Here is a 13,025-nt window from a genome sequence, read left to right on the forward strand (position 1 = left end):
AGTTAGTAGAGGGGATGGTTATGAAACCCGGTAAACATCAAAGGGTTTAACCAGAGCGCGGTCGGCCATGTTAAACAGACCCGTCACGTGACTCTGACCGTGCACAAATATTCATTCAAGATGGCGGACTGTGTAGACGATCTGTTTGTGTGGTGAGACGAATTTGAGGCGATCCTGGATATGTTGGAAGACGATGACGAAGTAGAGGAACAATTTTCCGTCGCAGTTAGAAATGTAAGTTGAAAACGTCGCAATTTCGAGTTGTAATTTTGCACTACTGAGCTTAAATTTGCCACAGATGGGCTACTCGACGCGTGTACAAACGAAACTCAACAAACGCTCGCGTATAAACCATTCTTATATATTGCCGTTTCTTCAAAGGCAATCTCCCCTAGTGATTTGTCGAAATTATTTTAAAGGGTAAACCTTGTAATCGATAGAGCTTCGCGACTTCACGATACTCTCTTGATCGAAAAAAGTGGCCACCGAATTTTTATTTTTAAACTCTTAAGTAGTTTATTTGTTTTACAATGGTGATGTTTGTAATATCTTCGTAGGCTCAGCGTCAAGAAATTTTTTTGTCATGACTGCGGAAAGAAATACAAAATAAGAGGAGCTTATGACAGACACGGGGCTGCAAAACACAACAATCAAAAGGAAGGATTGGAGCAGGTGCAACAGTTGAGCCCGAGCGTTCTTGTAGAAATAATTGACCGTGCTGTCCGCAATGTTAAGGAAAGGAAAGTTTTTGCAAAAAATTTAAGGATGGAGCTCAGCAATTACTCATACCAACAGCTACAAGAAGACAGCAAAGAATTCTCTGCTATAAAAGCAATCTATGAAGGATATACAAGAAATGGAGATGCAGAAAAGTTTATGGCAAATATTATGCAACAGTTGCTGTAAAGTCAACCCAATTCTTCAGTGGACTTTCTTGGAATGCAGCAACACTACTTGCAACCAAAGTTGCTGACTGTTTGCTGGCATACTCTAAGCAACAAAAACACTCTACTGAAAGCAGTCATAATATAAAAACTGTGTTGTCAGTCAATTAAGTCAATTCATCATTGAGGAGATTAATCACATAGCATAAGAGTACATTTTGTATTATCGATACAATTATCTCATGTCAATTGATGAAGGTTTTTTAGTGCAGGTTCACATAACAATGACAGAAAGGGTATAAAAGTTTGATTATATTGGGAGCATATGAAACAAGAAATGTAATTTATTAAAGATCCATTCCCAAGTTCTTATAATCTATATCACTGGTAACTTGAATGATTTTCATTGTTTTACCACACCTGAGTCAAAGTTTAAAAAAATTCAGAGTTAACATTACATTTATTGTCCTCACTGCAAATGGTGGTACTGATCATAAGGTACTAATTAAGAAATAAAAAAATAATGTAATTATCAGTCCTATTCCTGCCTTTGTTGGTCATCACCTTGACAACTTTTACTAATTTCCTTGCATAAAGCCCTTGCTTTGGTTTGGGTTGCCTTGATCTTGTAATGCTGAATGACATCCTTGGCAAAAGAGAACGAGTGTACATGTACATACAGACTAACAATCCCACGAAAGAGATCCTTACAAACATGACTGTCTGGCTCAAGTTCTGCATCTGTTATCATCAAATTGTAGTTAGCAAGGATGTCACCATCACTGGTTGCTTTGTTAGTGATGCTGGAAATATCCAATCTTTGCAAATCAGGCTTTGATGTGAATAGCCTAAAATGACATTCTGTTTTTACTAAAGAAGAATATTTGCTGTGCAGGCTGAGTGATTGACCAAAGTCCCCCACGATTCAAAGCTGACACAGGTTTCTGGCTAGAGTCAGTTATGCTCTCCAGTTTCCCAGCTCTCAGTACTGCCATAGCTTGTTGGCTCTCCACTGAGTTAGTTCGTCCATGTTTTTTGTGTAAGTTGTGCAGAACATAACTGCCAAGATATTGCATCCCAGCTTTCTCCTTAACTACAGTTTCAGTTTTTTCAACCTGGTAACTTAACATCAGTAACTTGTTCCCAGGCTCGTGTCTTGTCCTTTCGGCCCCTTGCGTTGCCACCCTGACAGGACACTGTTCTCTGCATTCTTAGTGTGTTACTGTTATACCCAAATGTTTTTATATCAGGGTTGTCACCGCATCTACCCAGTTTCCACTGGCCCCCAAAGTACTCCTCTACTGGATCCTGGCAGAACCATTCTGTGAGGACAAATTCAAACCCTTCCTGGAGCAAAAATTTTGTCACCTCGACAGCAGAATGTAGAGATATGCAGAAGCCCTCATATGTCTGCCATGAGAGAAACATTTGGTTTCTGGCATTCTGGGTGAAGTTACCCGGTCTGTTGTCAACATTCTCTTTCCAAGTCTCCAGATAGTCTAGGAACTCCATCAACCATGCAAATCTAGCAAATAAAAGAAAAGTCATTAATTACTGTTTCTTGACATGAATAAGGCAATTAATAAAGTAAAAGATACCTCCACATAATAAGTACTCCATTATAAAAATGCACCTAAGCAGCTTTAATTGATTTACTAATTAAACAGAAGCTTTTTAAAGCAAAATGAATATTCTGATAAAAACCCCCATTGTAAAATTAAAAAATAGTATTTTATCACATTTAAATGTAGTTAGCTAGAAGGCCCTTTAATAGGGATAACCTCTGGGCCCTCCTTTTCAGGATTTGTAAATTCTGAATGAAGTATTATATATTTAGAAACCATTAACAATGGATGATTTTATACCCAGGGTTAATATTGTATTTTGCTAAATAATACTTTATACATTAAACAAAATTTTAAAAAAATCAACAACACACCTTTCGTCGTTAACAGAAGTATAAGGAGCCAAGAATGGTTTGCGCTTTCTCTGATGGTGTCATACTTCTCACATTGAGACAGTCAAAGAAGCCATCGATCATTTCGCAGAGTTTTGCAGTTGCTGCTGTGCCTGGAGGTCCAAACGTCTTCAGAACTGCAGCGACTGATGCACTCAGGATTTGTGCAGCAAGATTTACCCGCATGACAGAATAAGGGGTCAGGTTTACATGCTCATATGACAGCCCAGGCAACAGCTTCAAGCCATTGTCTACATCCTGATAGAAAATCTCTGTTTCTTCTTCGTCATTTTCGCCGTTTGAACTGCATTTGAAAATAAAGTAAAACAAAACTAAGAAAGATGAAAATTAACCCTCGAGAAAATTCCAGAGAGATCGTAAATAAACAAAACCTTATGGAAAGCGAGAGCACATGTCTTCAATTTCTACTGTAAGCTTCTATCGCAGCCGTACTTACATATTTCGAAATCTTCTACGTCGAAGTGTTTTTCACAGGTAAACACCTTGTCGTTTTCGATCCTTTTTCGAAATTCATGGTCGATCTCACGCGTCTCTGTGATTTCACTCAACCAATCGTCCCGCCACTTCTTGTATGCCTCGTCCTTCGCTGCAGGCAGCTTCCAAAGACCGATCCCTTTCGTTCTTCTACAACTCCCACAGCCAAACATAGCGCAGTTATCTCCAGGTATGACGGTTAATGAGTAGTGTAGCTATAACACTTATCGAATCGAGATTAATCTAAGCTAAAAATCTAGCGAAATACAGCGTGAGTCTCGGCACATTCACGTCACTCCGATCTCCATGTTGATTTTCCATGTGCACGGTCAACATCACGTGACTAAGGGAAAACCATAACAAAGACATCGGCCTATGATGTTTACCGGGTTTCATAACCAGTCCCCTCTACTAACTATGGTGTAAATCACAAAAAACAAAGGCCCTAAAATACTACCCTGTGGCACCCCATGCGTGACTGGAAGTTCCTCAGATAACTCATTTCCACATGAAGTGCGCTGTTGTCTACCAGTTAAGTAAGAACGGAACCAGCAAAGAGCTGTTTCAGAAAGGCCGATCTCGGATAGCTTGCATAACATTATTTGATGGTGTACCGTGTCAAATGCCTTGGTTAGATCGATGAACACAGCCCCGCAAAGCTTTCCTTGTTCCATGTTTAACAGCACCTCATCGGCAAATGAGGTCAAAGCTGTTGTGGTTGAGAGACCCTTCCGGAAACCAAACTGCTTGTTGGACAATAAATGATTGGTAATCAAGTACTGATACAGCTGCAAGTGTACCGCTGTCTCCAAAATCTTACTTAATGTAGGGAGGATTGAGATGGGGCGGTAGTTGGAAACGTTAGTCCTGTCACCTGACTTAAACAATGCCGTGATTTCCGCGCATTTCCACAATTTGGGAAATTGACCAGTGCGAATTGAAAGATTCAAAAGTTTAACAACAGATGGTGCAATAGTGTGAGCTGAGATTTTAAGAAGTCTCGCGCTAATTTTGTCAAGACCAATCGCTTTGTTTGTCTTCAATGACAAAAGCTGCTCAAGCACAAATGATTGATCCAATTCAGTCAAATCGAACTGGAAAAGCGAGTGTTTTGAAATGGAATTTAAATTCAAGGCGGAAGTTGGTATTGTATTTGCTAGAATTCGACCAATGGAAGCAAAGAAGCTATTCATTGAAGAAGCAATGGATTGGGATGTTATATGCTGAACGCCATCAGAGATAATACACTGAATACTCTCTGAAGATGAGTTCCGATTGCATGCTTCGTTCACTGCTTTCCACACCTTTTCTGAGTTACCATTTGCTTCCTCGATCATGTCACTGTAATATTTAGACTTGACAGTACGTACTAAGCCATTAACCTTGTTCCTAAGCTTTGCATACATTGACCAAAGACGCGCTGAGTTCGATTTTCGCGCCTTTCTATGCGCCCAGTCACGTTCTTTCATAGTATCACTTATTTGACTGTTCATCCATGGAAGAGGCGTTCCCTTGACACGCCTTCGTTTCACTGGTGCGTGTTGATCAGCAACCTCCGAAAACATTTTGTTCCACACAAACAAGGCATCGTCGACGTTGTCCTCGTTTTCAACAATATGCCAGGGAATATCCCTAAGATCATCATTAAATAAAGTCGGATTGAAATTTTTATAGGAGCGATTCTCGAGTATTCTCGGTTTAGCCTTTGCTGTAATACCAGCTTTAATTATGCAAAATACCAGAAAATGGTCGCTGAGCGGTACCGGAACAACACCTGATTTGACAATGCGGTGTTCATTATTAGCAAAGATCAAGTCGATCATTGTCCGCGAGGTGTCAGTTATGCGCGTCGGTTCTTTTATTAACTGAGTGAAGTTGTAGGCCCGCGAAAAGTTAATAAGTTCTTGTTTATCTCTTCTTGCCAATCTAGAACTCGCCATCATGTCTGCGTAAAAATCGCCTAGAATCACCACATCCGATTTTTCCAGATCCACAGATGACATACTCTCATGTAGCGAGGAAATAAAAGTCTGAAAGTCAGAATCCGGTGCCCTATAAGCGCAGCAGACGAGTGTCGGCTTTCATTTGTTTCTAATCAACTCGATCCATAGACATTCCTGACCGCCAGTATTAATATCATTCCGCAGGCGAAAAGTCAAACCTTCTCTCACATAGATAGCTACACCACCATATCCCTCTTTAATGCCAGTGCGATCCCGACGAACGCACACGAATCTAGGAAGACTAATTTCTGTGTCGCAAATATTCCTATCCAACCATGTCTCGGATAGAGTTAGAATGTCCACTGTTTTACTGTCGATTCCCTCAAGGGAATGGTGACAGGGTTGCTCAATATCGCCACTCGTGTTACATAGTTGTGTAGGATGGTCATATTGATTCTACAGAATTCAATGTTTTAGTTGCTGGTACAGCACTCTCCTCTGTGATTATAATAAATAACAGGGTAGATGCATGTAGTGGCCTCAATTCCAGTCACTTGAGTGACTGTTTTTGTACAGCAGGAAATAATTACATGCTGATATTTTTTATGGCAGATTGAAGTAATAGTGCATGCTGCTAACAGAGATGACCAGCAGAGAAAGTTTTGGTGCAAATGACAACATACTGGATTTGTTTAAAGGAGTGGCTTCATGCAGGTAAGAATAAAAATTCTTTAGTGGGAGGAGGAGGAGGGGATAATGTAAACTGCCACATACACATGCTTAACCCTGGCCCCCGGTTATTGGCCCATCTACTTGTGAACAAGAAAATACATAAATCTGATTATTACAAGCCCACTGACCCCCTGGATATTAAAGCCCCTCTTCAGCTTTTCTTGTTTAGATTATAATAAGGTTGGAAGCACCACTGCTGTGAATAAGACATTAAATTTTTGATAATTAAGAGAAAAGATGAGCTTCAAGGCGAAAGTCTGAACTTCTTTTTTGTTATGTTCCAGTTTTTTTCAGGTTGTCAGTTTTAAATTTAATGCTGATACAAATGTATTAAAATGAATTCAATTTACCAACGCAAAACTTCTTTTTTTAATTTTTCTCATAATGTACTTTCCTTCTCTTCCTCCTTGTGTAAGTATCTAAGTGGAAATTACTCATTATTCATTATAATCCATAAAGTAGCTCCACTCAAATTCTGTTGGTCTAAATGCATCACATGAGTGAGAGTGCCCCAACTATCATTGGGGAGTACTGGTGATCTTTCTCATGTTCATAAATTTTCAAACTTAACATTTGATTTGAGAAAAGACTTGAAGATAATAGGGCACGCTCCTCGCAGTAGATAGCGCTATTTATGCAATAGCGAAAATCAGACCTGAAAAAAATCAGGCCTGTACGGGACTCGAACCACTGACCTCTGCGATACTAGTGCAGCGCTCTACCAATTGAGCTAACAAGCCAACTGGGAGCAGGCCGTTAAGTTGATTCGTAATAAACCCGTGAAAGTGATAAATGAGATACAATGAATATATGAAGTTCATATATTTTGAACTGCGGTATTAGATACGTATGATGCACGATCCTCGCAGTAGATAGCACTATTTATGCAATAAATATATATGAACTTCGTATATTCATTGTATCTCATTTATCACTTTCACGGGTTTATTACGAATCAACTTAACGGCCTGCTCCCAGTTGGCTTGTTAGCTCAATTGGTAGAGCGCTGCACTAGTATCGCAGAGGTCAGTGGTTCGAGTCCCGTACAGGCCTGATTTTTTTCAGGTCTGATTTTCGCTATTGCATAAATAGCGCTATCTACTGCGAGGATCGTGCATCATACGTATCTAATACCACAGTTCAAAATATATGAACTTCATAAATTCATTGTATCTCATAATAGAGCATACTGACAATATTACAAGCCCACAGCTTTTTCTTGAACTTCACTCTTGAAAAACATTAATATTTTGTTCCTCTATTCAGATGGATTCTATACACAAACACCTATGCACATTTTTGTACCAAATGTCTAGAAAAGCTAATAAAAATTGGCAGTGCCTATACCCTACAACACATCAAGTTCCCACCTTAAGGAAATGACCTGAATTGTTTATCTGCATGTCCATTATCCCCAAATGTCTTTTGGACGTGGATGTGTCCTGCGGATGTGATATGGAGTTGATGGTGCTGAATATTTGTTACATTTAATTCATTACTAAGTTTGCCACAATTATTTTTGAACCTGCTATAAAATATATATATTTCAATTTTTTTAATTTACTTTACTCACAATCCCCTATTACAGTTAATACTTAACTTATAATATATTATACTAGAGGGATAGTCATAGCAAAACACATCACAGACATAGTGAAAATACTTCAATTCACAAGGGTTCCTATCTTTTCCTAAACTCTTGATGCTTCTTATATCTCAAGGCAATAAGTCTTTCACTCTCTTTCTTGGCTACTGCTTTCGGTACAAAAATTAAAATTTGGGATTGACTTGTTTCTCCTAAACTCCCATATACACAGTTTACCAAATATTGTCAGATAATTTAGTAGTTCAATTCTATTTAAAATGCCAATTAAAACTTGTTTTAGAGATAGGTTCAGATTTTTACAATGAGAATTACACCACCAATTGCAAAACCTGTTCCAAAAGGCTTATGCATACTGAGCAGTCATAAAACAGATGATACAAGTCTTCTTTGTAAATTGCACGGAAGGAACACATCTCTGACTCAATTAAATATTTTGCTATTTGTAAACAAGATGCGATTGAATAATTCATACTGAGAAGACCAAGGCTTGGAAAATATCCCATTATTTTAAACACAACTCAAGAGTCTATTATTGAAGGTTTAATCCATCTTATTAGGTGACCCTCTGACAAGGTGCGGGAAAAAAATGAAAATTGTACACTTTTTTAGAGGCGCATTGTGCGAGAGAAAATGTTAATTGTGCGCGTAATTGAGCAGGATTGCGTAATATTGCGTCGAACAAAATATTTCGTATCCCACTCCCTGTTAAAGTAAACATCGGGTTCTCCTCATAAAGCATACCTTTTCTTGTAATATCAATGTGAAATTCCTCCTGTAATGGCTAAATGACTTCTAGATTTTAACTTGAATTATTTTATCTTATTGACTGAGCTTTAGGACCTATTTTGAAGCAATTCTTTTTTCGTCAAAGCGATCGAAAGAGCTAAACGAAAACACTCGAGGAGATCGCCTTATAATTTGAGTTCGCCAGTAAAAGTTACTGTCGATGGAAGCCGTGTTTTCTTATTCCACTACGATTTACGAAGGTCTTAATATCTGACAACCCATTCCTCCTGTAAATGCCACGAATAAACATTCCTTTTTTTCACTTTGAACGAGAAAGCCACAACGCCAGCGGCCTTATTCAACAACACCTCTGATTCGTTATTTGAAAAGCATAGGCACAAACCGCCAATAAAAAATAGAGTTACAAGTAGACTAGTGCCCAGGAAAGCGCACGCTACGGTAAGAACGCCTTGTTGTTTGAATAACGCAATCGACGAGTTGTTTGATGAAAGCGTGGGAATTCTAGAGTATTTTTTAAGGTAAATAGTCTGAAAAAAGTCTAAAATATTCTAGAAATCTCGATACTCGACAGAAATACCCCTTTTGATTGAAATTTCAAGTAAAAATTTCCGTATTGTGCGGGATTTTGCGAATTTTCACAGATTGTGCGGGATTGTGCAGGTTTGACCGAATTGTGCGGTTCCGCACCCGCGCACCCTGTCGGAAGGCCTGTTAATTAGGGTCAGACAAAAATTGAAGTCCTCTAGTGATTGATAATGAAAATCCCAGTCAATAGAGTCAAAGGCCTTTTCAAAATCTATTAACAGTAGAATACCAGACATCTTAAACAATTCAGCATGATCGATAATGTCGAGAATTGAGTGAGCCACCTCTCCAATAAATCTACCTTGGATAAAACTCGACTGATTGTAGTGGATTAGTCGAGGAAGGAATTTTTTGATTGTGATGGTAATGACCATAGAAGCAAAGTTGGAGTTAGCATTGACTAATGAAGTCAGCCTCAAGTTTCCAAATACATTTGATCTTTACCTGTTTTATCAGCTAATGTGATAATTGTCTGTTCTTGTGAATTTAATATTTCTCGTGAGTCAAAAGAAGAATTACCGGTAAAAGCCGTGTATAATGCGCACTTTTCTCTACAAAAGTAACCATCAAATAACTCGCGGTGCGTATTATACACGAATTCCGTTGTTTGTCACGCACGTCCCAATTTTCATATGTTAAAAACACAACGAAAAAAGTAATACATTTAAAGCTTTGATACAATAACTTATTTTCAATGAAAGGCTCTAGGTGCTTATTAAGTATTTACTCTAAAATCAAGACGAACGACAACAATCGCTAAATATTTTCGCAAGTGTGCAAACAGGCACGTGAATGAGATTTCAAAGTGATTATGCAAATTTGGCCGCATGTGAAGAGATCTCATGCTACATGGAATTTTTCCATGAGAAGCAAGAAGAAAGTGAGCGAGAAACATTTCAGGACAAAAGCTTTATTTAAAGCAGTTCTTGATTTGCTGCTATAGGCGAAAATACGCAAATTTGTTATATGTACTAAGGGCACGCACTGGAAATCATCGTGGTTATATTGTTGTTTGCTTGACTTTACGGCCAGAAAAATTGAAAATTCTAAAGGTACGATGGTATGACACAAAATCATATTGTTGCTCACTCATAATATTTATCGGGCCATGAAATCGTCAAATTAGCTAGGCCTCGCTTGAAGATCTTAAGTTTGATTTCAATAATGTCATAAATAGCTAAGTAGCAAATTAAAGATATTGATATTCACGATATAGTAAATTTCTCATTCTTGTTGTCTTAATAAATAATTGTACGAATATTTAACTTGTCTTTTTTGTCGTGAAAAACTTTTTTTCTCTGATAAATTAGGTTAAAAACAAGGGTGCGCATTCTACATGGGCGCGCATTATACAGGGGAAAATACGGTAAAAGCATATCTGTCATGAGCTCACCTACAGAGCTCCAAAAAGTTTTGTAAAATCTGGCAGGTTGCCGTCATTACCAGGAGTCTTTCCATTTCCAAAAGTATCCAGTGTTTTGGCACATTCTTCAATTATAGTTATTTGTCCTTTACAACCTAGTTTTTCTTCCTATGACAATTCTGGAATGTTGACGTGACCACATATCATGGAATAAATATGAATATTTTTTCTCTTTTTCAGTATGTTTGTCACCACCTGGAAAATATTTATGATGTTGATTGTAACAGGAAATTTGTTACAAGAGTAACAACGTGGTGTAAGCCAAAAAGCCACTCTTTTAGCAATGATGAACAAGCAGATTCCATGTTTCCGTGCATCTGTTCTTTAGTAGGTCACAGGTAACGTCAAAATGTGATAAGAACAAAGTCTTTCCACATTTGAACGTCTTCTGTGATCTATAACTGCAACTTGAAATCTTTTTATTTTATATTGTTATAAAGCAAATAATGAAAATGGTGAAGTCATCAATGCGTCTCTCCTCTAATAGATCATAAGTAAGAACCAATCAGACTGCACGTGTTATTCAGCTTATCATATAAAGTGCATGTATTTTCTTTGCCTTACAATGTGTTTACTTCCAGTTTGCATCACGACGATTGTACTGCATGGCACTTATGTTGTTGACATGATTTACAGTAGTCAACTTATACCCACATTTCGTTGCAAGTGGTGAATGATGGAGGCTATCCAAACTTCCTTGAAAGAAAATGAAGTTAATAAACAAAGTATCATCCATGAGTTATAAGAAAGGTGAATCAATGATTATGGAAAATGCACCAACACGCAGTTAATTTTTTTTTATATTAGGATTGTGACAGACTTGAGGCTTTGTGTTTACTACCAGGAATGCCGCGACCCCAACTGTAGAGGGATTGACTATCGTCCCCTGGTATGTTCTGGCTGCCGAAAACACATCATTTTTTAGGATTTGTCGGGGAGCAGACTTAAAATCGAGAATGCAGAAGAACGATTCAGGGAGAGTTCTCGCACAGATTCCAATTGAAATGCAAAGTATGGCAGGGTTTTTTCCAGGAACTGGAGAACTAACCTTCAGTTTCTATCTACCTACCTACCTAATCTCTATTTATCTAATTTATTTAATCTATCAAATCTATCTATCTATCTATCTATATTCAGATCTTTACCAGCATTATTCTAGCTTTTACAATCCTTCAACAAGATGGTCAAGATAGTCAGGAGACGCTCACTCTTAAAATTATAAGAAAGGTATGGATTTTTGCGAAAATTTTTCCAGACTTTGCAAAAGTACGAAAGAAAACTGGAGCCTTAAAAGATAAACAGGGAGAAGTCTGTTGTATATTCCTAACAGCGAGAAGTACTTAACTAAATTTCAGATTCATCCATTAATTACTCAAACATTGGGAAAGCTTTATCGGTTGCGTTATTTGAGGAAGCATTGAAGGGGTAAAAGTCTCTTTATCATAGAAACTAGTAATAGCCTACTGTCGTATGTTCAAAAAGAGGAATTTGCAAACCCTCTATCGTTTGGTTACTTTCAGAAAAGCCACAGGAAATCAATCCCTTGTGAAGTTGTGAGGTAATTGAATAATCACTCTCCTGTGTAAAAGATTTGAATACGATTCATGAAGTGTAGTTTATTAATCTCATCATGACCTCTTTTGTTACTTCATTTAAAAATCTTTGAAAAGCGTGTATTTTCATTTTTCAGTTTGACGAGTTTTCAACTAATGATTTTGATGATCCAGAGCTTTGTAAGTTGTTATCTGAATGCGAGCAGAGGCTAAATGATTCTAGGAAAGATGAACTGGAAGAGATGCTTAATACAAACGAGAACAACTTGAGCGAAGATGGTGTCCCAAGAAATAAACAAGCTGTAACGCAATTTGACAATAGTGGTTGTGTTACGCAACCTAAAGTTGGTGATTGTGACTTCGGTAATGACTTGGACGATGCATTACTGCTTGAGCTTCAGATTCCACACCACAGCTGGGATAGCGAGGGTGCAGTTTCACATACAAGAAGCCTTACAACAAGCATTCGTGACAATCTTGTCAGGATAATGAGAATTATACAAACCAAATATGGAAGTCATCAGACGAGGAAAGCAAGAAAACCAAATTAAATAAAACGGTTGGAATGGACCTCTCACCAAATTATGCCGGATTTGTCAGGATGAAACAGAAGCCCGGATGAGTGAAAAATATATGTGTGGCGGGGTATTAACTGAGAATTATTGCGAAAAATTTTTATCAAAAGAGGAAGTTTCTGAGTGGTTAGATGAAGAATCTCTTGGTGATTTAGAGTTGTCCATGGCTGCGGAGGAGGCCAAAAGTACTGCTTCACTCAAGTGTATCCTACTAGTCTAGCACACTAGTTATTTTATGTGATAACTCTTTTTCAGTACCAGGAAAAACTTCAAAGATAGTGTAAGTTATTTGTTAAGTTCAATTCGATGTTGTCCTGTAGAGCCCTGATTTCAAACGCGGTTTCGAGAAGTGTTTTCTAACTACATAAATAAGTGATAAGCGATGTAGCGCTGAGATATCTCAGTTCTCAAATATGTGATAAGCTGGTTTTAACGGAAAACAAAGCTTTGAAAAAGAGAGGCTTTCAAAAGAAGCTGTAAGAGCCTAAATAAAAAAACTTTAAATAAGAAGTTTTAAAATCACTC

General features: G+C 37.9%; 3 long non-coding RNA genes across 4 annotated transcripts in view; 2 read left to right on the top strand and 1 right to left on the bottom strand.

The window, feature by feature from the left end:
* The window catches only part of LOC148742913 (uncharacterized), a 185,968-nt gene that overhangs the window by 139,162 nt on the left and 33,781 nt on the right, over window positions 1-13,025 (top strand). The gene's annotated exons all lie outside the window — the stretch shown is intronic.
* LOC148742916 (uncharacterized) lies at window positions 4-1,263 on the top strand. Its single transcript, XR_016001542.1, has 2 exons — window positions 4-234; window positions 558-1,263. It is a non-coding gene; the product is annotated as an uncharacterized LOC148742916 (long non-coding RNA).
* On the bottom strand, window positions 1,211-3,661 carry LOC148742917 (uncharacterized). Its single transcript, XR_016001546.1, has 3 exons — window positions 3,299-3,661; window positions 2,824-3,145; window positions 1,211-2,409 (listed from the first exon to the last, which is right to left on the bottom strand). It is a non-coding gene; the product is annotated as an uncharacterized LOC148742917 (long non-coding RNA).

This window comes from Stylophora pistillata, chromosome 1 (assembly GCF_964205215.1).
Source record: "Stylophora pistillata chromosome 1, jaStyPist1.2, whole genome shotgun sequence".
Taxonomy (NCBI): Eukaryota; Metazoa; Cnidaria; class Anthozoa; order Scleractinia; family Pocilloporidae; genus Stylophora; species Stylophora pistillata.